The sequence below is a fragment of the Colletes latitarsis genome, chromosome 10 (genome assembly GCF_051014445.1).
Source record: "Colletes latitarsis isolate SP2378_abdomen chromosome 10, iyColLati1, whole genome shotgun sequence".
NCBI lineage: Eukaryota > Metazoa > Arthropoda > Insecta > Hymenoptera > Colletidae > Colletes > Colletes latitarsis.
This window is the reverse complement of record NC_135143.1, coordinates 28173196-28201019: the sequence shown is the minus strand read 5'-3', so window position 1 is coordinate 28201019 and position 27824 is coordinate 28173196. Positions and strand designations below refer to the sequence as shown.

Genomic DNA, 27824 nt, shown 5'->3' with positions numbered 1-27824 from the left:
GCGAGGGGGTAGGGGGTGTTCCATAGAAACCTCGAAAGGCCTGCTAATGGATTTCCTGTTCCCGAAATTGCGGATAAGACCACGATCCCTAATTACCTCTCTCTCCCACTGATCTGAAAATCGAATCTGAACCAACTTCGGAAACTAGACGCTTCGAAGACTATGTCGATCGACGTGCTGCGCCGTCTGACTTTCGTCGAACGTAAAATGTCATCTGGATCGAACGGGAATAGTTCAAGTTATAGGGAAATCACAAACACACAGATTTCGAACGCTATCTACACAGAGTGTTTGGTCAACCATGGGAAAAATTTTAATGGAAGATTCTAGAGGCCAAGATAAGACGAAAATCAAGAATACCAATTTGTTGATGGAGGCTTCGTTAAAAAGTTATTAACAATTAAATTCAAAAATTTCAAATCGTTCTGGAAAAATTATTTTCGGTTGCGGGGGTCAATTGCAATCATTTTTGGTGAAGAAATATACCCTCGAAATCCTACCCAGTTTCTAGAAAAAAATTCGAGAAGGTGTGAAATTTTTCAACGAAATTAAAATATTTCAAATCGTTCTGAAAAAAATATTGTTAGCTGTGGAGGTTAATTACAATCATTTTTGGTGAAGAAATATACCCTCAAAATCCTACCCAGTTTCTAGAAAAAAATTCGAGAAGGTGTGAAATTTTTCAACGAAATTAAAATATTTGAAATCATTCTGAAAAAAATATTGTTAGCTGTGGGGGTTAATTACAATCATTTTTGGTGAAGAAACATACCCCCGAAATCCTAATCATTTACGAGAAAAAAATTCGAGAAGATGGACAAATTTTTCGACAAAATTCAAAAATTTCAAATCGTTCTGGAAAAATTATTTTCGGTTGCGGGGATCAATTGCAATCATTTTTGGTAAAGAAATATACCCTCGAAATCCTACCCAGTTTCTAGAAAAAAATTCGAGGTGTGAAATTTTTCAACGAAATTAAAATATTTGAAATCATTCTGAAAAAAATATTGTTAGCTGTGGGGGTTAATTACAATCATTTTTGGTGAAGAAACATACCCCCGAAATCCTAATCATTTACGAGAAAAAAATTCGAAAAGATGGACAAATTTTTCGACAAAATTAAAAAATTTCAAATCGTTCTGGAAAAATTATTTTCGGCTGCGGGGGTCAATTGCAATCATTTTTGGTGAAGACACATACCCCCGAAATCCTAATCATTTACGAGAAAAAAATTCGAGAAGATGGACAAATTTTTCGACAAAATTAAAAAATTTCAAATCGTTCTGGAAAAATTATTTTCGGTTGCGGGGGTCAATTGCAATCATTTTTGGTGAAGAAACATACCCCCGAAATCCTAATCATTTACGAGAAAAAAATTCTAATAGGAGGACAAATTTTCCGACAAAATTAAAAAATTTCAAATCGTTCTGGAAAAATTATTGTTAACTGTGGGGGTTAATTACAATCATTTTTGGTGAAGAAACATACCCCCGAAATCCTAATCATTTACGAGAAAAAAATTTTAATAGGTGGACAAATTTTCCGACAAAATTAAAAAATTTCAAATCGTTCTGGAAAAATTATTTTCGGTTACGGGGGTCAATTGCAATCATTTTTGGTGAAGACACATACCTCCGAAATCCTAATCATTTACGAGAAAAAAATTCGAGAAGATGGACAAATTTTCCGACAAAATTAAAAAATTTCAAATCGTTCTGGAAAAATTATTTTCGGTTGCGGGGGTCATTTACAATCATTTTTGGTCATTAGACATACCCTCGAAATCCTACGCACTTTCGAGAAAAAAATTCGAGAAGGTGTGAAATTTTTTAACGAAATTAAAATATTTCATATCGTTCTGAAAAAAATATTGTTAGCTGTGGGGGTTAATTACAATTATTTTTGGTGAAGAAACATACCCCCGAAATCCTAATCATTTACGAGAAAAAAATTCGAGAAGATGGACAAATTTTTCGACAAAATTAAAATATTTCAAATCGTTCTGGAAAAATTATTTTCGGTTGCGGGGGTCAATTGCAATCATTTTTGGTGAAGAAACATACCCCCGTAATCCTAATCATTTACGAGAAAAAAATTCTAATAGGTGGACAAATTTTCCGACAAAATTAAAAAATTTCAAATCGTTCTGGAAAAATTATTTTCGATTGTGGAGGTCAATTATAATCATTTTTGGTGAAGAAATATACCCTCGAAATCCTAATCATTTACGAGAAAAAAATTCTAATAGGTGGACAAATTTTCCGACAAAATTAAAAAATTTGAAATCGTTCTGAAAAAAATATTGTTAGTTGTGGGGGTCAATTGCAATCATTTTTGGTCATTACACATACTCCCGAAATCCTGCGCATTTTCGAGAAAAAAATTCAGTACGGTCGGAACTTTAAACGTTAATAATTGTTTATCAAAGCCTTCATCAACAAATTGGTATTCTTGCTTTTCGTCTTATTTTATCCTCTAGAATCCCCCATTAAATTTTTTCCTAGGAATGGCCGAACACTCTGTATATGGCGCTATAGTTAAAGTTATAAGGAAATCACAAACACACAGATTTCAAATGTAGCATAGAATTTTATGGCTCTACCTAGCGTCAAAAATGGAATAAACCTGATTATACATTCAAAAATTATTAATTTTATATTACCTAATATTTCAGAACAATTATCTTTATTTATTATATTTCTATTCGAATAAAAGAATCGAAAATTCTTATGGACCAGTCTAGTAAAATAATTCCTCTGACCTTCGACCCTGAGGAGATTATGGAATCCACTAAAATCGGGAGTCTGAACGAAAGTCGAGGGACAGATATCGCCTCAAGGAGAATTTTGTTGAACGTGAAGGCGAAACGACCGAGCAGCATGCACGATGGTCATGTAGGTCAGTGTTTTATACTTTCGATGAAACAGAAATTCACACGCGAAAAAAAAAAGAGAGGAGAAAAAAGGTACAGCAAGGGACCCGAACAAAGCAATCTATTTTTTCCCCCTGAGCCTTCATTTCGCGAGAAAGCTATCGGGCTTGTCGCCGAATATGATTCATAAACGAATCCAGAGGAACGTTTGACCCAGGTGAATCGGTTCAATAAATCCTCTCTACGTATTCCCCCTCCCCTTTCCTTGGATCATACCCACCCTATGCCGCGCAGGGCTGTTCTATTTCAAGAAGAACAAACAATTATTTCCTCTATCTGATCCCATTTGGAAAAACGAAGGTAGGGCGGTGGCGCGTCGAACAGAAAACTCATCGGAGACGTCTTCTATCTGCCCCCGATACGAAGCAATCTTTCGAAAGTGCTTCCCGCGACGTGTATTTTTAGCAAAGGTTGTTAATATCTTCTTCAGAAGAATCCTTGGAGCATGAAAAAACATCAATGGGAGACGAACAATCGAGTTTACTTAACGAAATACCTATAACAGTAACAATAATAACAACAATTAATATGTGATCAACTTAGTCTTCAATTGTAAGCCAAGAATTTCTTTTTGTACAGCAAGTAAATTTAATTCTACGGTCCGCAGGCAATCGGGACAGTTGAGAAATTTATAGACGCGTACTTTATCGCAAAATGAAGAAAAAAGCTCTAATAAATGAGAGTCCACGGAGCATTCGTTTAGAAGATACGGATCCTTTAAGTTACTGCGCTGGTCCGTGAATCAGGGCGCGATAAATTGGCTGCTCAAGGTCACTGGCTATACCGGACCACCGTACCCGTCCAACTTCTATAGCGATCCGTTTCATTGCATCTGAATCGTAAGTTTAACCAGGACAGAAACGATACTGACTTTAGCTACAAACATACGAAACAGAACGCTGATCGTTGTCTGTGAATATCTTGCAAAGGCGAGAAGAAGGCACAGCGTGCTTACATCCCCACTCTTGCTGCCGTCCGCTGATTGGCTGTCACCGATCTCCGTCACCGCTTTCGACCAATGCCTGTGAGTCAGCGGACTGCAACAGGAGTGGGGATGTAAACACGCTGTGCCTTCTTCTCGCGGAAGCACGGTATCTATACCTTAAACGATTCGTACACTTTTAAGGTTCTCTTAAGATTTCCAATCCATATGCCTCGATACACCAAGCATTCTAACCTCGAAAAATTTACGACCCAGACGAGCATTTCTCAAACGCGACAGAGCTGAAATTCTCAGCATGAATACGAACAAACTGTAGAACATTAGCCCGTACATAGGTAGCCATTTTTGTATTAAAACAGTCAATTTTTATTTTGATAACGTTCCAAGTCGTTTTTTGTAAAAACGACCAGCCGTCTACGGCTAATATTGTTCAATTTCTCCGTGTTTATTGGGTTCTCCGATTCGAGCTTGATCCCGGTTCAAGAGACGCTCGTTCGGATCGTGAACTCCCCTCGTAGGCTTCCTCCATCGACATGGTGACATCGAAACAGGGGGGACGAAGGCACGAAGACGCCCGAGAGAGCCTGATATCGAATTCCACGCGCCACGCGATCCTTTTATTATTCCGAGAAAGCGAAAAACTTGCCCCGTATACTCGTACCCATCCCCTCCACGCCTTCCATCCAACACACCATCCTTCGCTACACCATACTACCCCCCACTTGCCCCCTCCATCGGTGGCGTTCTTGCTCCCCGTTGCGAGTAATTCGCGTTTCAAGGCTTTGCCGTGGCCCCTCCTTTGTGCCTGGGCAGTTTTTAATTAATCCATCCGCGCCGTTTATAAACGATCGATGGCCGTTCCCATTTACAACGGACGCCTCCGTTCGCTTCTAATCGGCGACCGATTCAACCCCTTGCCCGTCCCCCGTCGACGGCTTGTTTCACCCAGCTAAACGGAGATCAGGTATCTAGGGCGGATCGTTACGCGGGGCGGTGTGTGTTCGCGTTTAAGGAGGATCGTGAACTCGATATACCACGGAGAAAACACGTTCTCCTTTCTGGTTTTTCTTTTCTCGCGCCAAACGGTATGGTGAAGTCGGTTCAAAGGCGGGGGGGAAAATATTGGCTGTTCAAGGTCACCCCCACTTTTACTTTCGAATTCGTTATTATTAGTTATAAGACTCGATGTTGGCTCCCACAAAGTTCGCGAAGTCGAATTAAGTAGTAAATAGATAGGTACAATTGCTATCTATAAACGCCTTAAATTTATTAACTAATATAAATACACGTGTTAAGAATTATACATATGTGAATGGTTTGTTAATTTCTGACATCTAATCCATACAAATTATGTTTCATTACACTATTGTATACTATATGTCTGGAACTGTTCTCTGTTCTATTGTGACTTGTCAAGTGTACTACGTGTAACTCGAGTTCTATTCTCGATTATACAGAGTGTTCGATCAACCCAGCGAAAAATTTTAATGGGGGATTCTAGAGGCCAAAATAAGATGAAAATGAAGGATACCAATTTGTTGATGGAGGCTTTGTTAAACAGTTATTAACGTTTAAAGTTCCGCCCGTATTGAATTTTTTTCTAGGAACTGGGTAGGATTTCGAGGGTAGGTCTATTCACCAAAAATGATTGTAATTGCCCCCCACAGCTAACAATATTTTTTTTAGAACGTTTTGAAATATTTTAATTTCATCGAAAAATTTCAGTTTCTACTCGAATTTTTTTCTAGAAAGTGGGTAGGATTTCGGGGGTATATATATTCACCAAAAATGATTACAATTGACCCCCGCAACCGAAAATAATTTTTCCAAAACGATTTGAAATTTTTTTTTTCCGTCAAAAAATTTCACACATTCTCGAATTTTTTTCTGGAAAATGGTTAGGATTTCGGGGGTATGTGTAATAACCTAAAATGTTTGTAATTGACCCCTGTAAATAAATATAATTTTTTTAGTTTGATTTGAAATTTTTTTTTTCCGTTGAAAAATTTCAAACCTTCTCGAATTTTTTTCTGGAAAATGGGTAGGATTTCGGGGGTATGTGTAATGACCAAACATGATTGTAAATGACCCCTGTAAATAAATATAATTTTTTTAGTTTGATTTGAAATTTTTTTTTTTCGTTGAAAAATTTCACACCTTCTCGAATTTTTTTCTGGAAAATGGGTAGGATTTCGAGGGTACGTGTAATGACCTAAAATGTTTGTAATTGACCTCTGTAAATAAATATAATTTTTTTAGTATGATTTGAAATTTTTTTTTTCCGTTGAAAAATTTCACACCTTGTCGAATTTTTTTCTCGAACATGGGTAGGATTTTGAGGGTACGTGTAATGACCAAAAATGTTTGTAACTGACCCCTGTAAATAAATATAATTTTTTTAGTATGATTTGAAATTTCTTTTTTCCGTTGAAAAATTTCACACCTTCTCGAATTTTTTTCTGGAAAATGGGTAGGATTTCGAGGGTACGTGTAATGACCAAAAATGATTATAATTGACCCCTACAACCGAAAATAATTTTTTTAGTATGATTTGAAATTTTTTAATTTCATCTAAAAATTTCAGTATCTACTCGAATTTTTTTCTAGAAAGTGGGTAGGATTTCGAGGGTATGTCTAATGACCAAAAACGATTGTAATTGACCTCTGCAATCGAAAATAATTTTTCCAGAACGATTTGAAATTTTTGAATTTAATTGTTAATAACTTTTTAACAAGGACTCAATTATTTTGGCCTCTAGAATCTCCCATTAAAATTTTTCCCAAAATAGGAGATTCTATTAAGAAATCCAAAGTTTGCCCATCTCTCGTGGACCAGTCACGACACTCAAAATCCCACCCACTGAGGGTTGTACGTGGGTTGACATCTGCGGTTCCAAGGGGCAGGTAAATGGTCTCAAATTACGGTGAAACTAATTAGTGTGCTGAATGGCTTTAGAGTACGGAAATTCCTATTGCCAAGAAAGATATATACTATTTCTAGATGACCAAATTAAGTGATTTAAACACTCGACTCAACCATAAGAAAAATTGACAAAATTTGACGACAGTTGGTCCAGACAACTAAATTGTTTACATCTGTCTAATATAATCGATGAACATAGCTTGCTAGCCTCCAGGTGATCCCGGGGCACTTCTGGCCGGGCAAAGACCTACCCCAAGCGAAGGCAGAAAGGAAATCCGTGCACCTTCCGTCAGAACGGGTTTGATGAACACGCAATCTGATTAACTGACCCAATTATCGCCAAGCTTTGACAATTTTCCTCGTTGCCAAGTCGAGTACCGATCAGCGTTGCAGTGAAACTTTTCCACCTTGTTCTTGCAAGCAGCGCGCCAACGATTTAAGCGTTCGACTAACCCACAACTAAGGCTCGTGTCACGACGATAAATAAAATCGCCAAAAGGTTCATCGACGCAGATTCGAAGGAACGACGAAGATCCCGGGATGGCTGACGCGCCAAACTGCCAGGTGATCCTAGGCGCTGGTTGGCCGGGCAAAGACCTAACCCAAGACGGTACACGAAGGGCATGCATATCTTTCCGGGCGAGTCTGATTACTTGAAAGTCCGCGGTGGCTTTTCGCGACTCCAGTGGCTCCTCTCGGGTTTCCTCATTTCGCTTATTCAGCGCTGGTTCGAAGGGAAACGCGCCGGGGTCTTCTTCTTTTGATTGGTTCGTTAGCGAGGCCTGCTACGCGAACGAGAGACGCGCCAGAATGGGGGAGAGAATGCCAGCGACGGCAGAGAAAGAGGAGAGAAGGCGAAGAGTCTTCTTCCGCGTCCTTGACTCTTAGAGTCCTCGTCTCTTGCGCGAAGAAATGAAGAGAAATACACGGACCCGTGGAGAGGAGGACAGAGCCGTGCCGCTTGTACATAAAGAAGCACTTTTGCTATTCTCATTGGTACCTCGAACGATACTCGCTCTAATAAGTTCCAATTAAGAGCCATCCCCCTCTGTACACCCCTTCTCAGCTTCTCCACTACGCGCGCTCGAGAGTATTTCCATCGACGTGGAACCGTTTTTCGGTACCCGGATAATCCACTTCCGCCACCCGGTGCTGCATCGATGCAAAATGTATAGTCCGGGCCAAAATATAAAATAAACTCTCGAGGGTTGGGACGGACTACTGCTGCGGCACTTAGGGTCGTACATGAGATCTTGCTTGAGGGTGCCTTTCTGAATGTTTTTCTGTGTCCGTAACTGCACCTTTTTCCATTTTCTAGATGCATGTTCGATCAACCCTCGGAAAAATTTTAATGGGGGATTCTGGAGGCCAAAATAAGACGAAAATCAAGAATACCAATTTATTGATGGTGGATTCGTTAAGAAGTTATTAACGTGTAAAGTTACACTCATACTAAATTTTTTTCTCGAAAATGCGCAGGATTTCGGGGGTATGACTATCCACCAAAAATGATTGTGTTTGCCCCCAGCAACTGAAAATAATTTTTTTAAAACGATTTGAAATTTTTCTTTTTCGTCGAAAAATTTAGGCAAATTCTCGAATTTTTTTCTTAAATATGCGTAGGATTTCGGAGGAATGTGTAATGACCAAAAATGACTGTACTTGACCCCTGCGACCAAAAATAATTTTTTTAGAACGATTTCAAACTTTCCAATTTCGCCGAAAAATTTAGTCATCTATCACCTATCGATTTTTCATAAATATTCGTTTTTCATTTTTGATAATTTTATTTGACGCCCTACAGAAAAGTTGTCTAATACCTTTCTGTAGGTATCCATGAGCTCTACTTCAGGAAAAAGTTTCATTGAAATATATTCACTAGTATAGGAATTATGGCTGTTTAATTTTTATGAGGTTTTTCTCATTTTCGGGGGTCAAGGAACAACTTTTCGAATATTTTTAGAATTTCTACTCATTCTGCACTAAAATACGCGTCGTTTGCTTTTTTAAACATTAAAATCGTCCAATCCATTCAGAAGTTATGGCGTTTTAAAGATTTGCATGAAATTTCGGGGAACCATTTTTGGCCTAGAATTATATTTTCGGTAAGGAATTTTTTTCTCGAAAATGATTAGGATTTCGAGGGTATGTCTATTGACCAAAAATGATTATAATTGACCCCTGCAACTGAAAATAATTTTTTTAGAATGATTTCAAACTTTCCAATTTCGCCGAAAAATTTAGTCATCTACCACCTATCGATTTTTCATAAATATTCGTTTTTCATTTTTGATAATTTTATTTGACGCCCTACAGAAAAGTTGTCTAATACCTTTCTATAGATACCCATGAGCTCTACTTCAGGAAAAAGTTTCATTTAAATATATTCACTAGTATAGGAGTTATGGCTGTTTAATTTTTATGGGGTTTTTCTCATTTTCAGGGGACAAGGAACAACTTTTCGAATATTTTTCGAATTTCTACTTATTCTGCACTAAAATACGCGTCGTTTGCTTTTTTAAACATTAAAATCGTCCAATCCATTCAGAAGTTATGACGTTTTAGAGATTTGCATGAAATTTCGGGGAACCATTTTTGGCCTACAATTATATTTTCGGTAAGAAATTTTTTTCTCGAAAATGATTAGGATTTCGAGGGTATGTCTATTGACCAAAAATGATTATAATTAACCCCCGCGACTGAAAATAATTTTTCCAGAATGATTTGAAACTTTTTGATTTAATTGTTAATAACTTTTTAACGAAGCCTCTATCAACAAATTGGTATTCTCTAAAATTTCCCATTAAAATTTTTCTCAGGGGTGGCCGAACACCCCGTATTATAAGCAGGTAAATTAAGAAATTAAAGACTTGAGTAAGACCTTTACATGTTACGATGCCTCTAAAAATGGCGACACTAGATAAAATATTTCTTCGTACAGCCCTGACTATGGTCTAAGGCCCTTAGCTGCACGTATTTCTGTCAATTCATTTGTTTCGGGAGCTGAGACGTGTAAACTTTGACACACACTCGAGTTTACGACCTCGCTATAGTGTGGCCCGGACTATACGAGAGGAACAGTTTGTCCTTCCACTGGTTCGAAGTTACCTCTTCCTCGAGCCCTAATTATAAACCGAAACTTACCCGTTTAAATAATGACTGTTCGTTGAAGTTGTCGAAAATTTTGTTTGTAATTTTAATTACAGTATTCTGTTTTTTTTTTTTTCTAACTCGTACTTCTCTGCAGGAAGTTGCACAATTTTCTCGACGCGACTACGCGCCCGGAACACGCAGCGCGACCGAAGCGACCCGCTGGAAGTTGGCCCGGACTTTATTAATGTGAAAACAAGTTTCGCTTTGAAGCTGGCGCTCGGACTCACGCTCCAAAAATTATTCTCGGTTCTGTTCTGTTACTAATTAAAAAAAATTCTTAACGCGGGAACCGAGCAACTTATTGCCGCCGACGTACTTCATTAATTACAACGTTATTCCAACGAGAAGACTTAAAGATACCGACGGGGCTGAACGAACCACGAATTCTTTGAGAGATCATCGCGAGCATTTTAACTCACTTGTCGTAATTCCGTTTCGTTCCGATTTCGGGTCCAGAAAATTCCACGTATGTCGTTGGTCTGCAGACCTAAGCTAATAACTCTTAAACTATTCAATTTTCGACCCAGAGCCTCTAATACTTTCTTCAATAGGATACAAAGATGCATCGATTTATGAAAGAAAAACAAACAATACAATTTTACTAAAAAAATCGAGGTGATCTTAATTTTTTATCGAATAAAAAAATTGTCATGAGAAAAATCAACATCGTTTACGAAAGAGATTTTGCGTTTCACTATTAATCGAACGTGAAAGAAATAGTTTTGTCCATCTTAATTTTTTGGTTTCGGATCATTTTTGAAACCTGCACGCTGCACGGCGCATTTACAAAATGCCATTTTCAAGCCGCCATTGTACCGTCCTTATTAACAATTACGGCTTAAAAAAAATACTCATGTTACATTATAATATCAATAAATGATACCTAAAATTTTAAATTAATCTATGCATTACATTTTTCACAAAAAATTCTTGAAAAACAGGCCATTTACATGAGGTTCCCCCCTTAAACAGCAGTAGCGCCGCAGTCTTCATTGCACGAAAGAGGTTCACGCTTCTCTAAAAGAAGAAAAAATGGCTAAATCACAACTTTTCGAAGAAGAGGAAGATCTGTTCCATGGCTCTGGAATCGTAGATTAGTAAAAAACCACGGTATATTGAAATGAATTACGAATTTTTCACGATTTTTCTATTACTCAAACTTTAAACGCGTTTTTCTCGAAACGCAAAATTTCGCACGCCGTGCAACAAAGCTCAAAAACTAATCACTCGATCTTTATGAAACTTGGCACAAATATTCTATAAATAATTGGCCTCAGCATGACGAGCTCCGATTTTTTATTTTTGTATTTAAAACACTGATATTAACAATTATTCATAACAAAAAAATCCTTCTTTTCTTCAAAACTTCGCCATTTTTGCAATTTTGCAAATTTTAACAAAAGAAAAACGTCATGCTGAGCGTTCTTCCATAAACTAAAGAGAATCCATCTTAATTTTTTGGTTTCGGATCATTTTTGAAACCTGCACGCTGCACGGCGCATTTACAAAATGCCATTTTCAAGCCGCCATTGTACCGTCCTTATTAACAATTACGGCTTTAAAAAAATACTCATGTTACATTATAATATCAATAAATGATACCTAAAATTTTAAATCAATCTATGCATTACATTTTTCACAAAAAATTCTTGAAAAACAGGCCATTTACATGAGGTTCCCCCCTTAAACAGCAGTAGCGCCGCAGTCTTCATTGCACAAAAGAGGCTCATGCTTCTCTAAAAGAAGAAAAAATGGCTAAATCACAACTTTTCGAAGAAGAGGAAGATCTATTCCATGGCCCTGGAATTAGATTAGTAAAAAACCACGATAAATTGAAATGAATTACGAATTTTTCACGATTTTTCGGTTACTCAAACTTTAAACGCGTTTTTCTCGAAACGCAAAATTTCGCACGCCGTGCAACAAAGCTCAAAAACTAATCACTCGATCTTTATGAAACTTGGCACAAATATTCTATAAATAATTGGCCTCAGCATGACGAGCTCCGATTTTTTATTTTTGTATTTAAAACTCTGATATTAACAATTATTCATAACAAAAAAATCATTCTTTTCTTCAAAACTTCGCCATTTTTGCAATTTTGCAAATTTTAACAAAAGAAAAACGTCATGCTGAGCGTTCTCCCATAAACTAAAGAGAATCCATCTTAATTTTTTGGTTTCGGATCATTTTTGACACTTGTACGCTGCACGGCGCATTTACAAAATGCCATTTTCAAGCCGCCATTGTACCGTCCTTATTAACAATTACGGCTTTAAAAAAATACTCATGTTACATTATAATATCAATAAATGATACCTAAAATTTTAAATTAATCTATGCATTACATTTTTCACAAAAAATTCTTGAAAAACAGGCCATTTACATGAGGTTCCCCCCTTAATAGAAAATTTCCGACATATTTTACTTTGGTTTAATAACGTTATAGATGTCGCGATTGCCAGATATCGATCGATTATTGACGAGTACCGTAAATCAGTCGATCAGTTAGGGGCGTTACTTCGAATCGTGACTCCCGGTGGATATCAACTGGCGAGAGGGGTGCGCGGTACGTCCAGTTTCGAGCCCGGGAAGTTATGGTTCCGATGGGGAGGATGCATCGAACTCGTCCTGTTGAATTGTAGATGAGGGTGTTCGCAAGGTCTAGAAAGAGGAGCGCTGAAAGGACTCGCTGGTCAATACTGCTGCGCTGGCAAGATGTTTTCGATGGTGGAAGTCTCGTGTCTCTGGCGGCAGAAACAGATGTACGCGTTCAGTTTCCGACGACTGTATTTTTTTTTTTCGAGGAATACACAGGCTGTTCGTTCCATACCGCATAAGTGTTGCTGGTCTAGTGTACTGGAACACCGGACGTCTTTTTTGCATTTCTCCGAACTGTGGGAATCCCCCGTTGGAAAGAGTGGAGCGTGAAATACGATACGAGCCGAGGTGCCGGCGACGATTCGTATACAAAACAATGCAACTTCTTTCTCGTTCGATCGCGCTCCCTGTCCTTTTCTTCGTTCGTCGACTACGACCGTTGGCGAAAAAAGGCGACTCCGAGGCTCAAGGATATCGCTGCCTATAAATAACCGCTGGCGTCGAATTACCGCAGAGCGAAAAGTCAGTCGAAGAAATTCGTTTGTTGACTCAGGTGCGGTCAGCTGCGGTATCTCGGTAAGAAAAGATTTCAATCTTGGAAAAAAATCTTGTCTGCGTTAAGGATAAGGATTAGGAGAGTGGAAGATCAATTCTGGGTGGAGTTGAGAGTCCCATCGGGTTAGACGTTTTAATCCTGCGAAGTCGAGTAAAAGTTACCCGGCACTACATTCTACTTACTCAAGATACCACATTCCCTTTAACCTAGTATACCCAAGACTTATCTTCCAAGTATTTTATCCTTATTTTCTTTGCCACTGATAGCCACGATAGGAAGGAGAAGCACCAAGAAAATTCATTCTCTCTTTACCCGAAAGTATAATGTTGGAATCCGGGTGGTCAAGTAATGCTCTTTTCGTATTATAAGAGTTTAGTCATTTACATTGAACTCGCGTCGAACTCAACTGTGAAGAATAACGGAATTTGCAATGGACTTTGACTCTTCGACAAGGCCGAATTTTTTTCTCGAAGGAGGATAGGATTTCGGGGATATGTGTATTCGCAAAAAATGATTATATTTGGCTTCTGCAACCGAAAACAATTTTTCCAGAACGATATGAAATTTTTTTTTCCCGCCGAAAAATTTCACACATTTTCGAATTTTTTTCTAGAAAGTGGGTAGGATTTCGAGGGTATGTCTATTGACCAAAAATGATTATAATTGGTCCCTGTAATTAAATATAATTTTTTTAGTTTGATTTGAAATTTTTTAATTTCGTCTAAAAATTTCAGTATCTACTCGAATTTTTTTCTCGAAAATGGATAGGATTTCGAGGATATATCTAATGACCAAAAATAATTGTAATTGACCCCTGCAACCGAAAATATTTTTTCTAGAATGGTTCGAAATTTTTTAATTTCACCGAAAAATTTCTCCACTTTCCGGAATTTTTTTCTCGGAAGTGCGTAGGATTTCGAGGGTATGTCTATCCACTAAAAATAATTGTAATTGACCCCCAGACCTGAAAATAATTTTTCCAGAACGATTAGAAATTTTTTTTCCCGCCGAAAAATTTCACACCTTTTCGAATTTTTTTCTAGAAAGTGGGTAGGATTTCGAGGGTATGTCTATTGACCAAAAATGATTATAATTGGTCCCTGTAATTAAATATATTTTTTTTAGTTTGATTTGAAATTTTTTAATTTCATCTAGAAATTTCAGTATCTACTCGAATTTTTTTCTCGAAAATGGATAGGATTTCGAGGATATGTCTAATAACCAAAAATGTTTGTAATTGACTCCTGTAATTAAATATAATTTTTTCAGAATGTTTTGAAATTTTTGAATTTTGTCGAAGAATTTATCCACTTTCCTGAATTTTTTTCGCGAAAGTGGGTAGGATTTCGAGGGTATGTCTAATGACCAAAAATTATTGTAATTGACCCCCCTAGCTAAGAATAATTTTTCCAAAACGATATGAAATTCTTTTTTCCATCGAAAAATTTAGGCACCTACCCCCTGTCGATTTTTCTTAAAAATTCGTTTATGATTTTTAATAAATTTGTTTGGCGTTATATGAAAAAGTTGTTTAGTACTTTTTTGTAGGTGCCCATGATCTCTATTTCAGAAAGAAATTTCAATGAGATACGTTCACTATTGTAGGAGTTATGGTCGTTTGAAAACTGGACCACTTTTTAGGGGGGTTTTCTCATTTTACGGGGTCAAGGAGCAACTTTTACAATATTTTTAGAATTTCTGCATATTCTTCACTAAAATACGCGTCGATTGCTTTTATAAATATTGAAATCGTCTAATCCGTTCAGAAGTTATGACGTTTTAAAAATATGCATGAAACTTCGGGGAACCATTTCTGGCCTCACATTAGATTTTCGGTAAGGAATTTTTTTCTCGAAAGTGCGTAGGATTTCGGGTTTATGTGTAATTACCAAAAATGATTGTAATTGACCTCTGTAACTAAATATAATTTTTGTTAGTATGGTTTGAAATTTTTCAATGTCTACAAATTTCAGTACCTACTCGAATTTTTTTCTCGAAAATGGATAGGATTTCGAGGATATATCTAATGACCAAAAATAATTGTAATTGACCCCTGCAACCGAAAATATTTTTTCTAGAATGGTTCGAAATTTTTTAATTTCACCGAAAAATTTCTCCACTTTCCTGAATTTTTTTCTCGGAAGTGCGTAGGATTTCGAGGGTATGTCTATCCACCAAAAATAATTGTAATTGACCCCCAGACCTGAAAATAATTTTTCCAGAACGATTAGAAATTTTTTTTCCCGCCGAAAAATTTCACACCTTTTCGAATTTTTTTCTAGAAAGTGGGTAGGATTTCGAGGGTATGTCTATTGACCAAAAATGATTATAATTGGTCGCTGTAATTAAATATAATTTTTTTAGTTTGATTTGAAATTTTTTAATTTCGTCTAAAAATTTCAGTATCTACTCGAATTTTTTTCTCGTAAGTGGGTAGGATTTCGACGATATGTCTAATAACCAAAAATGTTTGTAATTGACCCCTGTAATTAAATATAATTTTTTCAGAATGTTTTGAAATTTTTGAATTTTGTCGAAGAATTTATCCACTTTCCTGAATTTTTTTCGCGAAAGTAGGTAGGATTTCGAGGGTATGTCTAATGACCAAAAATTATTGTAATTGACCCCCCTAGCTAAGAATAATTTTTCCAAAACGATATGAAATTCTTTTTTTCACCGAAAAATTTAGGCACCTACCCCCTGTCGATTTTTCTTAAAAATTCGTTTATGATTTTTAATAAATTTGTTTGGTGTTGTATGAAAAAGTTGTTTAGTACTTTTTTGTAGGTGCCCATGAGCTCTATTTCAGAAAGAAATTTCAATGAGATACGTTCACTATTGTAGGAGTTATGGTCGTTTGAAAACTGGAACACTTTTATGGGGGTTTTCTCATTTTACGGGGTCAAGGAGCAACTTTTACAATATTTTTAGAATTTCTGCATATTCTTCACTAAAATACGCGTCGATTGCTTTTATAAATATTGAAATCGTCTAATCCGTTCAGAAGTTATGACGTTTTAAAAATATGCATGAAACTTCGGGGAACCATTTCTGACCTCACATTAGATTTTCGGTAAGGAATTTTTTTCTCGAAAGTGCGTAGGATTTCGGGTTTATGTGTAATTACCAAAAATGATTGTAATTGACCTCTGTAACTAAATATAATTTTTTTTAGTTTGGTTTGAAATTTTTCAATGTCTAAAAATTTCAGTACCTACTCGAATTTTTTTCTCGAAAATGGGTAGGATTTCGAGGATATGTCTAATGACCAAAAATGATTGTAATTGACCCCTGCAACCAAAAATATTTTTTCTAGAATGGTTCGAAATTTTTTAATTTCACCGAAAAATTTCTCCACTTTCCTGAATTTTTTTCTCGGAAGTGAGTAGGATTTCAGGGGTATGTGTTTTCACCAAAAATGATTGCAATTGAGCCCCGCAACCAAAAATAATTTTTTCAGAATGATTTGAAATTTTTTAATTTCATCTAAAAATTTCAGTATCTACTCGAATTTTTTTCTAGAAAGTGGGTAGTATTTCGAGGGTATGTCTAATGACCAAAAATGATTATAATTGACCCCTACAACCGAAAATAATTTTTTTAGTATGATTTGAAATTTTTTAATTTCATCTAAAAATTTCAGTATCTACTCGAATTTTTTTCTAGAAAGTGGGTAGGATTTCGAGGGTATGTCGAATGACCAAAAACGATTGTAATTGACCTCTGCAACCGAAAATAATTTTTCCAGAACGATTTGAAATTTTTTAATTTAATTTTTTAATAACTTTTTAATGAAACCTCAGTCAAGAAATTGATATTCTTGATTTTCGTCTTATTTTCGCCTCTAGAATTTCCCATTAAAATTTTTCCCAGGGGTGGCCGAACACCCTGTATATATTTTTGTATATTTTTGCGCCAAGTATGGTCGCGCTTTGGTCAGATTAAAAGAATCCTGTGCAAAATCCTGATGCAACAAGAAACCCAGCTGAATGGTGATACGCGTAGAGGCCAGGTCGCCCCGGAATCAGCCTCGAAAACAGTTGATTCGGTATCCGGTCGGGAATAATCGGAGCTGTCGTCGGCGTCGCTGCAGCGTCGCTCGGGGCCCCGGCTCATAGGTCGTCTGGCGCCTGTCGTTCATCCATTATACATGAAAACACTCGACCAGTGGCCTGGTGAGGCTTTTTCGTCGAGGATTCCAGGCCTCCTTCGTTCTCCCGGGTTGGCCGCCGTAACGACGGCTCGTATGAACCGTAACGAGCACGATGCTCTTTTCTTTTCCACCGGTGTCTTTAGGCTCGGCATTCGATTCCCTCATCGTTCCTCCAGTGCTCTGCGTTTCCCCATTGGTTCCTCCTGGGACCACTGTGTAACGCCATTTCTGGCCAGACGCGTGCCCCTTTGGGATATTTTTGACTTTAACTGTTTTCGTTTTAATTGTTTCTAGCGTTCGTAATCTTCCACTTTCGATACTTGGAAAAATTGATTAGTTAGAAATTCGAGGTACCCCCAAAAAACGATTGTTCTAATATTATGAAAAAAGCGGATTAAAGTGGGACATTCATTCTATTTACATCGAATCTATTTTCGAATCGTATTTTAACGCGCGACCGCGTCAATAGGCAATATTATTTTAAATTGCTAATCGCATTCGCGGCGACGAGAGTCGAGGAGGAATCATTAATGTTCGTCACGTGTCCCCCGTAATCGGTCGGCGTTTTAAAATTATCTCTGTTCGGTCTGCCGATGATATCAACCGGTTTCCACCCACGCGGGAACAGATTCGAATAATCACGGGAAATCCACGCGGAGGAAGACGCGTTTTCGATTAGATGGACTCTAAAACCGAGCCAACGCGGATGGTCGCTAATGGAAAAGTAATTTAGTCCCATTGATCCGACGAGTATTCGCCGCGGAACAGTGAAGCGGGAAAAAGCGCGCCATTGTAACTGGATCGTTCACGCGGCTCCGATTCCGAATCTTTCGTTCGTGGAAGAACCGAGATCCACCCCCTTGCGTATTCGATCCAACCCTTCCTGTTAAACGACCAGGGGGTGGATAAATTTTGTGGATGAAATTAAAATCTTTTCTCATTCACAATTTTTCAAAATCATATAGATTACAATTTACACAAATATTTCTTACACGACCGAATCGTAGTTTACTAAAAAACTTAGAAAAGTAAAATGCTTAATTCCTCAACACGTTCGAGTTTTTTGAAAAATGATATTTGTTTTATCTGATGATTTGAGGGATGATAATATTTGTTTTCCTTCGAATTATACACGTTAGATGCAACATTGTAATTAATAAAAAGTGCATTTTTGGAAATAAATTCAATAAAGAGAACTGATCATTCTTGGTTAACCTTAAAAATATGAGCGTTAACTCCTCAACATGTTCGAGTTTTTTGAAAAATGATATTTGTTTGATCTAATGATTTAAGCGATGATAAGATTTGTTTTCCTTCGAATTATAGGTTAGATGCAACATTGTAATTAATAAAAAGTGCATTTTTGGAAACAAATCCAATAAAGAGAACTGATCATTCTTGGTTAGTCAGAAAAATATGAGCGTTAACTCCTCAACATGATCGAGTTTTTTGAAAAATGATATTTGTTTGATCTAATGATTTAAGCGATGATAATATTTGTTTTCCTTCGAATTATACGTTAGATGGAACATTGTAATTAATAAAAACTGCATTTTTGGGAACAAATCCAATAAAGAGAACTGATCATTCTCGGTTAACCTGAAAAATATGAATGTTAACCCCTTAACGTCCATGCCCCAGATTGACTGCTTTGAAAAACGATATTTATTTGATCTAATGGTTTGAGGGATGATAATATTTGTTTTCTTTCAAATTATACGTTAGATGGAACATTGTAATTAATAAAAACTGCATTTTTGGGAACAAATCCAATAAAGAGAACTGATCATTCTTGGTTAACCTGAAAAATATGAATGTTAACCCCTTAACGTCCATGCCCCAGACTGACTGCTTTGAAAAACGATATTTATTTGATCTAATGGTTTAAGGGATGATAATATTTGTTTTCTTTCAAATTATGCGTTAGATGGAATATTGTAATTGATAAAAACTGCATTTTTGGAAACAAATCCAATAAAGAGAACTGATCATTATTGGTTAACCTGAAAAATATGTTAACCCCTTAACGTTCATGCTCTAGTCTTTTGAAAAACGATATTTATTTAATCCAACTTTTTAAGGGATGATAATATTTGTTTTCTTTCAAATTATACGTTAGATGGAATATTGTAATTAATAAAACCTGCATTTTTGGAAATAAATCCAATAAAGAGAACTGATCATTCTAGGTTAACCTTTAAAATGTGAGTGTTAACCCTTCAACATGCCCGAGTTTTTTGAAAAACGATATTTATTTAATCCAACTTTTTAAGGGATGATAATATTTGTTTTCTTTCAAATTATACGTCAGATGGAATATTGTAATTAATAAAAATTGCATTTTTGGGAACAAATCCAATAAAGAGAACTGATCATTCTTGGTTAACCTGAAAAATATGAGTGTTAACCCCTTAACGTCCATGCTCCAGACTGACTGCTTTGAAAAACGATATTTATTTGATCTAATAATTTAAGGGATGAAAAAATTTGTTTTCCTTCGAATTATACGTTAGATGCAACGTTGTAATTAATAAAAACTGCATTTTTGGAAACAAATCCAATAAAGAGAACTGATCATTCTAGGTTAACCAGAAAAATATGTCAACCCCTTAACGTTCATGCCCTAGTCTTTTGAAAAACGATATTTATTTAATCCAACTTTTTAAGGGATGATAATATTTCTTTCTCTTCAAATTATACGTTAGATAGAACATTGTAATTAATAAAAAAGTGCATTTTTAGAAACAAATCCAATAAAGAGAACTGATCATTCTAGGTTAACCAGAAAAATATGAGCGTTAAACCGTCCGTTAAGAAGAACAGAAATGGTGCACGATATTTTTTTAATGCTTCGTAAATTCACGCGGGTGAAAAAAGAATTTCCCTTCTGGAAAGCATTTCCCGGCGATATGTGAAAGAATACGAACTCCGCGCGAAAGAGGAGCAAAATGGAGGAAAGGGAACACGCCCGGCTGAAAACTCGTCCGGCAATCCCGTTGCGTGATGTATGTCTGCGAACGCCAGACAATTTTCGCGTGACAGATAAGCGACTACGGTGCAGCTACGGTAAATATAATGCGAACGCGGCGCAAACACGCACTTTTTTTATCATCCTCCGCTCCCTACACCCCTTTTTACTAAAGCAGACTACCTACACGACCACCTGCAGGCTTTCAGACTTCTTAACCCTTTCAGAGCAGACATTCAGACAGAGTTCTAGGTCGAATTTACTTGGATGATAAATATACAAAAATTAATTTTTTTTTTATATCACACTTGCTACTAAAAATGTAAATAGATTTGGTGTTATTGATGCAGACCATCGACTGTTTTATAAAAATGTACGTGGCTTTGTTGAAAGTGTTTCGAACGCTTTTCTCTTCGCAAAATGTGCGTTATTTTTTCATCGTTGTACGTGTATTTTTTTTGATTTTTTTTGGGAATTTTTTGAACGTTCCTGGTTCGAAATTACCGCAAACTTTTTATTAAATTCCAGAGTCCCCGGCACGCTTTATCGGCAGAAATTTCCTAAACTCTTTCGCGACCGATCCACCAGGTGGTACGATATTTCGCGATTCGAAATCCTCGAATGAAACATAGATTAAAGCTGAACATCACTACGCAAATATTATCCGATTTTCGTTATTTCAATATTGTTATTTAGATAAAAATGTATTCGTACATTTGCACCGAACGTTTACTTCTACAAATAACTCGTTTATAAATTTTTAACTAACATGTATCTATTAATTTTGTTTTCAATTTGTGAATGTTTGACGGATTAATGGAGATAATTTACAAACAATTCGATACTTTAAATACTTATATTTATACAATTCGATACTTACCGAACGTTTATTTCTACAAATAAATCGTTTATGAATTTTAACTAACATGTATCTATTAATTTTGTTTTCAATTTGTGAATGTTCGACGGATTAATGGAGATAGTTTACAAACAATTCGATACTTTAAATACTTATATTTATACAATTCGATACTTACAGAACGTTTATTGCTACAAATAAATCGTTTATGAATTTTTAACTAACGTGTATCTATTAATTTTGTTTTAAATTTGTGAATGTTCGACGGATTAATGGAGATAATTTACAAACAATTTGATACTTTAATCCTGTCAACATGGCGGAATCTGTGCATCAAATCTGGCACACTAAATGAATACTACACTTAATTAATTTGAACACAAAACTTATATTTCTATACAGGGTGATCGGCCAACCTTGGGAAAAATTTTAATGGGGGATTCTGGAGGCCAAAATAAGACGAAAATAAGGAATATCAATTTTTTAATTGAGGCCTTGTTAAAAAGTTATTAAGGATTAAATTCAAAAATTTCAAATCGTTCTGGAAAAATTATTTTCGGCTCTGGGGGTCAATTACAATCATTTTTGGTCATTACACATACCCCCAAAATCCTACCCATTTTCGAGAAAAAAATTCAAGAAGGTGTGAAATTTTGAGAAAAAATTAAAAAATTTCAAATCATACTAAAAAAATTATTTTCGGTTGCAGGGGTCAATTATAATCATTTTTGGTGAATAGATATATCGTCGAAATCCTACCCATTTACGAGAAAAAAATTCGAATAGGTACTGAAATTTTTAGATGAAATTAAAAAATTTCAAATCAAACGGGAAAAATTATATTTAATTACAGGGGTCAATTACAAACATTTTTGGTCATTAGACATATTGTCGAATTCCTACCCGCTTTCGAGATAAAAATTCGAATAGGTACTGGAATTTTTAGACGAAATTAAAAAATTTCAAATCAAACTGAAAAATGATATTTAATTACAGGGGTCAATTACAAACATTTTTGGTTATTAGACATATCGTCGAATTCCTATCCGCTTTCGAGAAAAAAATTCGAATAGATACTGAAATTTTTAGACGAAATTAAAAAATTTCAAATCAAACTGAAAAAATTATATTTAGTTACAGGGGTCAATTACAAACATTTTTGGTCATTAGACATATTGTCGAATTCCTACCCACTAACGAGAAAAAAATTCGAGAAGATACTGAAATTTTTAGACGAAATTAAAAAATTTCAAATCAAACTGAAAAAATTATATTTAGTTACAGGGGTCAATTACAAATATTTTTGGTCATTAGACATATCGTCGAAATCCTACCCACTTACGAGAAAAAAATTCGAATAGATACTGAAATTTTTAGACGAAATTAAAAAATTTCAAATCATACTAAAAAAATTATATTTAATTACAGGGGTCAATTACAAACATTTTTGGTCATTAGACATATTGTCGAATTCCCATCCACTTTCGAGAAAAAAATTCGAATAGATACTGAAATTTTTAGACGAAATTAAAAAATTTCAAATCATACTAAAAAAATTATATGTAGTTACAGGGGCCAATTACAATAATTTTTGGTGAATAGACCTACCCCCGAAATGTTGCGCATTTTCGAGAAAAAAATTCAGTAAGGGTGGAACTTTAAACGTTAATAACTTTTTAACGAAGCCTCCATCAACAAATTGGTATTCTTGATTTTCGTCATATTTTGGCCTCTAGAATCCCCCATTTAAATTTTTCCCTAGGTTGGTTGAACACCCTGTACATGTCTGATCTAGTGTTGGGATGCGTTGATTTTTATTCCAACAAATTCCCATCTAGCCCATTTAAATTAACGAAGAATAATATTTGGGTAGTATTAGAATTTTATTTAGCAAGTATTTCAATCACTGGAGTGTTTGGTTGCTGGACACAGAAATAATTCGTCGAGAAGTCCCAGTCCCAGCGAAGTGTGTGTACGTATAAAAAATTCGGGACCATGGACTCGCGATAAATTTGAATCTGTTCCAGGACAACGAAATCGTTTGGGATTCAATACTGGCACGGTGCTGGATTTACATTGAGCCAGTTTGTCGATTCGAATTCGACGTCGTGCTACTGATCAGAGGCTAATGGACCGAGAAACGTGAGGAATTCCCTCGGAAATTAGCCTCCTTTAGCTAGTAGCCTTTAACAATTCCTTTTTTCATTTTTCAGATGGAATACCTTTATAACGGACGAACCATATTCGTGCACTGATTTCGTTGACATTGTGGAAAAAAAAGAATTCATATACGAATAATATAATATAGTTGGAAACTGTTATAGTCAACTTAATTCGCGCGCCATATTTTTCGTTGTTGCCGCTTGGGGACGACATCATCGTGTGTGTTTCTTTAAGCTTTGATCAACGGACCCGTGCTTGTTATATTGTACCAAGAATTAATAAATATATACTACAACATAAATCCTCTGGTCTTGCCTTAACAGAAACGATAAAACGTTAAAAAAGTTTCAGACTTTGCACAGAGTAGAAAAAGGAGAGACTTGTAATATCGTTTTTTACTTCTCAGTGCAGAAACTGGTCTGAAAAAGTAGAAAATTAAAAAGTCCAGACCAACGGTAAAAATGAATAAACGAAATAAAATAACATTCGTAAGTTTTAATTGGCATTTATAACGACGCATAAAAATGTCAAAAATCTGTTTTCAGTACCGCGGGAGAATTTTCTCCTGGAAAATGGCTTCAAAAACCTCTGACAAAATTTACTGGAACGTTCGGAATATTAAAATAATCCCTCGCAAAATTATCTAGCGAAATATTATTTTATTTCAAAATCACCAAATGTACGGTTCTTTTCGAAGAATGAAACGGAAAATTACGAATTAAAGATAGAACATTTAAAAACTAAATTGCAAAAATCTGTATCGATCTGTACGAGTTGTAATGGTTCCGGGTAATTCTCGAGAAATGGAATTTCCTCAATTCCATTACGGAAACGATGAATCGGTCCCGGACGTGGCCGTTCGCGGAAAATCGCGGCCGATCGAGGAGAGGAAGTCGAATGATCTTCACGTGCGCGCGTGTTCCCGCTCGAATCGGGATTATTCAGACAGCGTCGGGGGAAGGGAACGGCGCTCGTCGAGTGTATCGCCATTAATTCAAATGCAGCTCGTGGCCGGCTCGCGAGCGCTTCCGCGACGTCGACGACAGGCCGCGATTATTATTGTGCAACCGGCGTAATTTGCATTTGAAAAAGCCGCGCGCGGACGCGGCTGGCGGCGTTCCTTGACGAGGATCGTGCTCGCCACGCCTTACCACGCAACGAAGACACCATGGAACGCGATCGCCAGAGTCGGAAGTCGAAATCGGAACCATCGCGATTTCCTCCCATGGTTCTCCGTTGTTAATTTTAGAGTTAAATAAATATTATATTAATAAATAAATAAGCACCGCTGCTTTCTTAATGTTAATGAGTTCTTTTGTCTCGTGAGCATGCAGACTCCCTCGGTATTTATCTATTCGCTATTTTTACTACATATGATTTATATCTTAATGAAACTGTTCGAAATCCTATTGTAGGTAGAACATTTCTGTCTGAATCTTAAAAAAATGTATATTATTTACATACTGTTTAACAACCTCAAAAATTATTTCATGATATAAAAATTTTATTATTATTAATGTGTGCACTGTAAAGTGTTAATTTAAGTAATGGTCATGGAAATAAAAAATTTTTAATGCTAAAACACATACCACCGCATATACGGTTCAAAATAGTAGTCTTTCCCGCATTATCAAGACCCACGATCAGTAAAATAATAGTCCTAAAATTATATTGTTGATAATTATATAGTACAAATTTTCTTTGTTTATGTCTATTAACATACTGATACGTTACTTTTCAGTACATCTCTTTCTTTGTAACCTTCTCAGTAAACTTCGTATACAATTACCCATTATAATAAACCTAATTTGTTATAATTTTTAATAAACTCGATAATTAATCACTATTCATATCATGTTGCATCATACATTTTTGTATTTAAGAAATTTCCTTAAATGCGTGAACCAGGACCAATTAATCGTCATTAACAGTCGTACGTCACATACGTCAATGCAAGATGATGAATGCAACCTCGTCTAATTTTATAATGATTAAAATAAAGAGACATGTTAAATATTTATTTATTTATCCTTTCACTTGTATCTATACATATAACATCGTATACACATCATAAAACACTCAATATATGCATATTATTATTAAATTCAATTGATAATAATTAGCATCGAGTAAAATGTCTTTCAAATGATGATTAGGTTATTCTATTTTCAAAGTCGATTTATTATTAATATTAGTAATACTCGTAGTAATTTATATAGTGCTAAATATATGTTCCATTATAAGCATATTAAAAAAAAAAAGATTTTTAGCTGTACAATGATTTTCTTTATTCTAGGATTTCAATGTTATACTTTTATTATTAAATCGTTTAGATGATATTTAAATAGTCAGTTAATTTTTTTTATATTTCTTCTTACGTTTATTCAATATTTCGCGATTATTCAAATTTTTCTCTTAACCACATAATCAAAAATATTGCTATACGATGCATAGCAATCAATGATTTTACATGTATATGTATACAGGGTGTGTGGTAACTGGTGGTACAAGCGAAAAGGGGATGATTCTACATGAAAAAATTGTGGGAATTTTGGGGATGCAAATGAGCAACACACAGCTAACTTTCGGCAAACACATTTATTCGGCACGAGGCTTTGTTACAGACCAAAGACACACGGTTCCGGTGAAAAAAAAAAAAAAAAGGTAAGTAAGATTGTCTCTAGGTGGCGCAGAAACAAATGGCGCTTTATTTTCAACAAAAATAAGTCTAAAATATAGAATGAAAATTTTTCATGTGAGGCTTTGTTTTCGAGAAAATCGGCCTTGAATTTTCGTCAGGTGTACGTGCACTTAACCATGCTATAGATGATTGTCTCGATGGGTATTATTGCAGTTTAAGTTCAATGACACTGGAAGTGTTTATCAATATAAACTTCAATCGAGACAATGATCTACAGCGAGATATGTTATAACAAGACACGATCAAGTGCATGCACACCTGACGAAAATTCAAAGGCAATTTTCTCGAAAACAAAGCCTCACATGAAAAATTTTTATTGTATATTTTAGACTTATTTTTTCATGTAGAATCATCCCCCTTTCGCTTGTACTGCCAGTTACCAAACACCCTGTATATTAATTCAAATTCCATATAATACAAATCATGTGAATCATGCCAACTAGAATAATAACAGACAATCAATTATCAATAACACTTTGGTTACTAATGAAATTACTTCACTCGATATAATTACACGGCACGGATTATAAATTCATTTCCTAATAGTTAACTCTCCGTTTCAACGAAACGTTCGGTTATTCGAATATTCTAAAAAAGTGCTAAATTTCAACCCTCTATCTTGTTCGGAAGGATAGTTATACAGAAAATTATGAAAAAATCTGAGAAAATTATGAAAAAAATCTAGAGCATTGTGGTTATCGAGATACGTGTTTGAGAATTTTTTCCGATTTTTCGATTCGAAATCCTGGGCGTGAAAAATTAAAAACGCAAAAAAAAGCAGAAAAATACCGATTTCGTGTCGAAGCTTTCGAGACACTAGATTTATAGAGGGTGTACGGCCACCCCTGGGAAAAATTTTAATGGGGGATTCTAGAGGCCAAAATAAGACGAAAATCAAGGATATCAATTTCTTAATTCAGGCTTCGTTAAAAAGTTATTAACAATTAAATTCAAAAATTCCAAATCGTTCTGGAAAAATTATTTTTGGTTGCGGGAGTCAATTACAATCATTTTTAGTGAATACACATTCCCCCGAAATCCTACCCACTTTCTAGAAAAAAATTCGAGAAAGTGAATTTTTCGACAAAATTAAAATATTTCAAATCGTTCTGAAAAAAATATTGTTAGCTGTGGGGATCAATTACAATCATTTTTGGTGAACAGTCATATTCCCGAAATCCTACTCATTTCGTAGAAAAAAATTCGAGAAGGTATGATATTTTTCGACAAAATTAAAATATTTCAAATCGTTCTGAAAAAAATATTGTTAGCTGTGGGGGTCAATTACAATCATTTTTGGTGAACAGTCATATTCCCGAAATCCTACTCATTTCGTAGAAAAAAATTCGAGAAGGTATGATATTTTTCGACAAAATTAAAATATTTCAAATCGTTCTGAAAAAAATGTTGTTAGCTGCGGGGGTCAATTGCAATTATTTTTGGTGAATACACATACCCCCGAAATCCTACCCACTTTCTAGAAAAAAATTCGAGAAAGTGTGAAATTTTTCGACAAAATTAAAATATTTCAAATCGTTCTGAAAAAAATATTTTTGGTTGCAGGGGTCAATTACAATCATTTCTCGTCATTACGCATACCCCCGAAATCCTACTCAGTTTCGAGAAAAAAATTCCTTACCGAAAATATAATTTCTGGCCAGAAATGTCTGCCCGAATTTTCATGCGAATCTTCAAAACATCATAACTTCTGAACGGATTGGACGATTTTAACGTTTAAAAAAGCAAACTACGCGTATTTTAGTGTAGAATATGTACAAATCGCAAAAATAATCGAAAAGTTGGTCCTTGACCCCGCAAAATAAGAAAAACCCCATAAAAATGGTCCAATTTTCAAACAGCCATAACTCCTAC

At 35.6% G+C, this 27824-nt stretch overlaps 1 protein-coding gene and 1 long non-coding RNA gene across 2 annotated transcripts in view; both read right to left on the bottom strand.

The window, feature by feature from the left end:
• Sdc (Syndecan) overlaps nucleotides 1-27824 on the bottom strand; it is a 256509-nt gene that overhangs the window by 120000 nt on the left and 108685 nt on the right. The gene's annotated exons all lie outside the window — the stretch shown is intronic.
• Nucleotides 24617-25458, bottom strand: LOC143346805 (uncharacterized). The gene is made up of 3 exons (XR_013080507.1): nucleotides 24986-25458; nucleotides 24841-24911; nucleotides 24617-24687 (listed from the first exon to the last, which is right to left on the bottom strand). It is a non-coding gene; the product is annotated as an uncharacterized LOC143346805 (long non-coding RNA).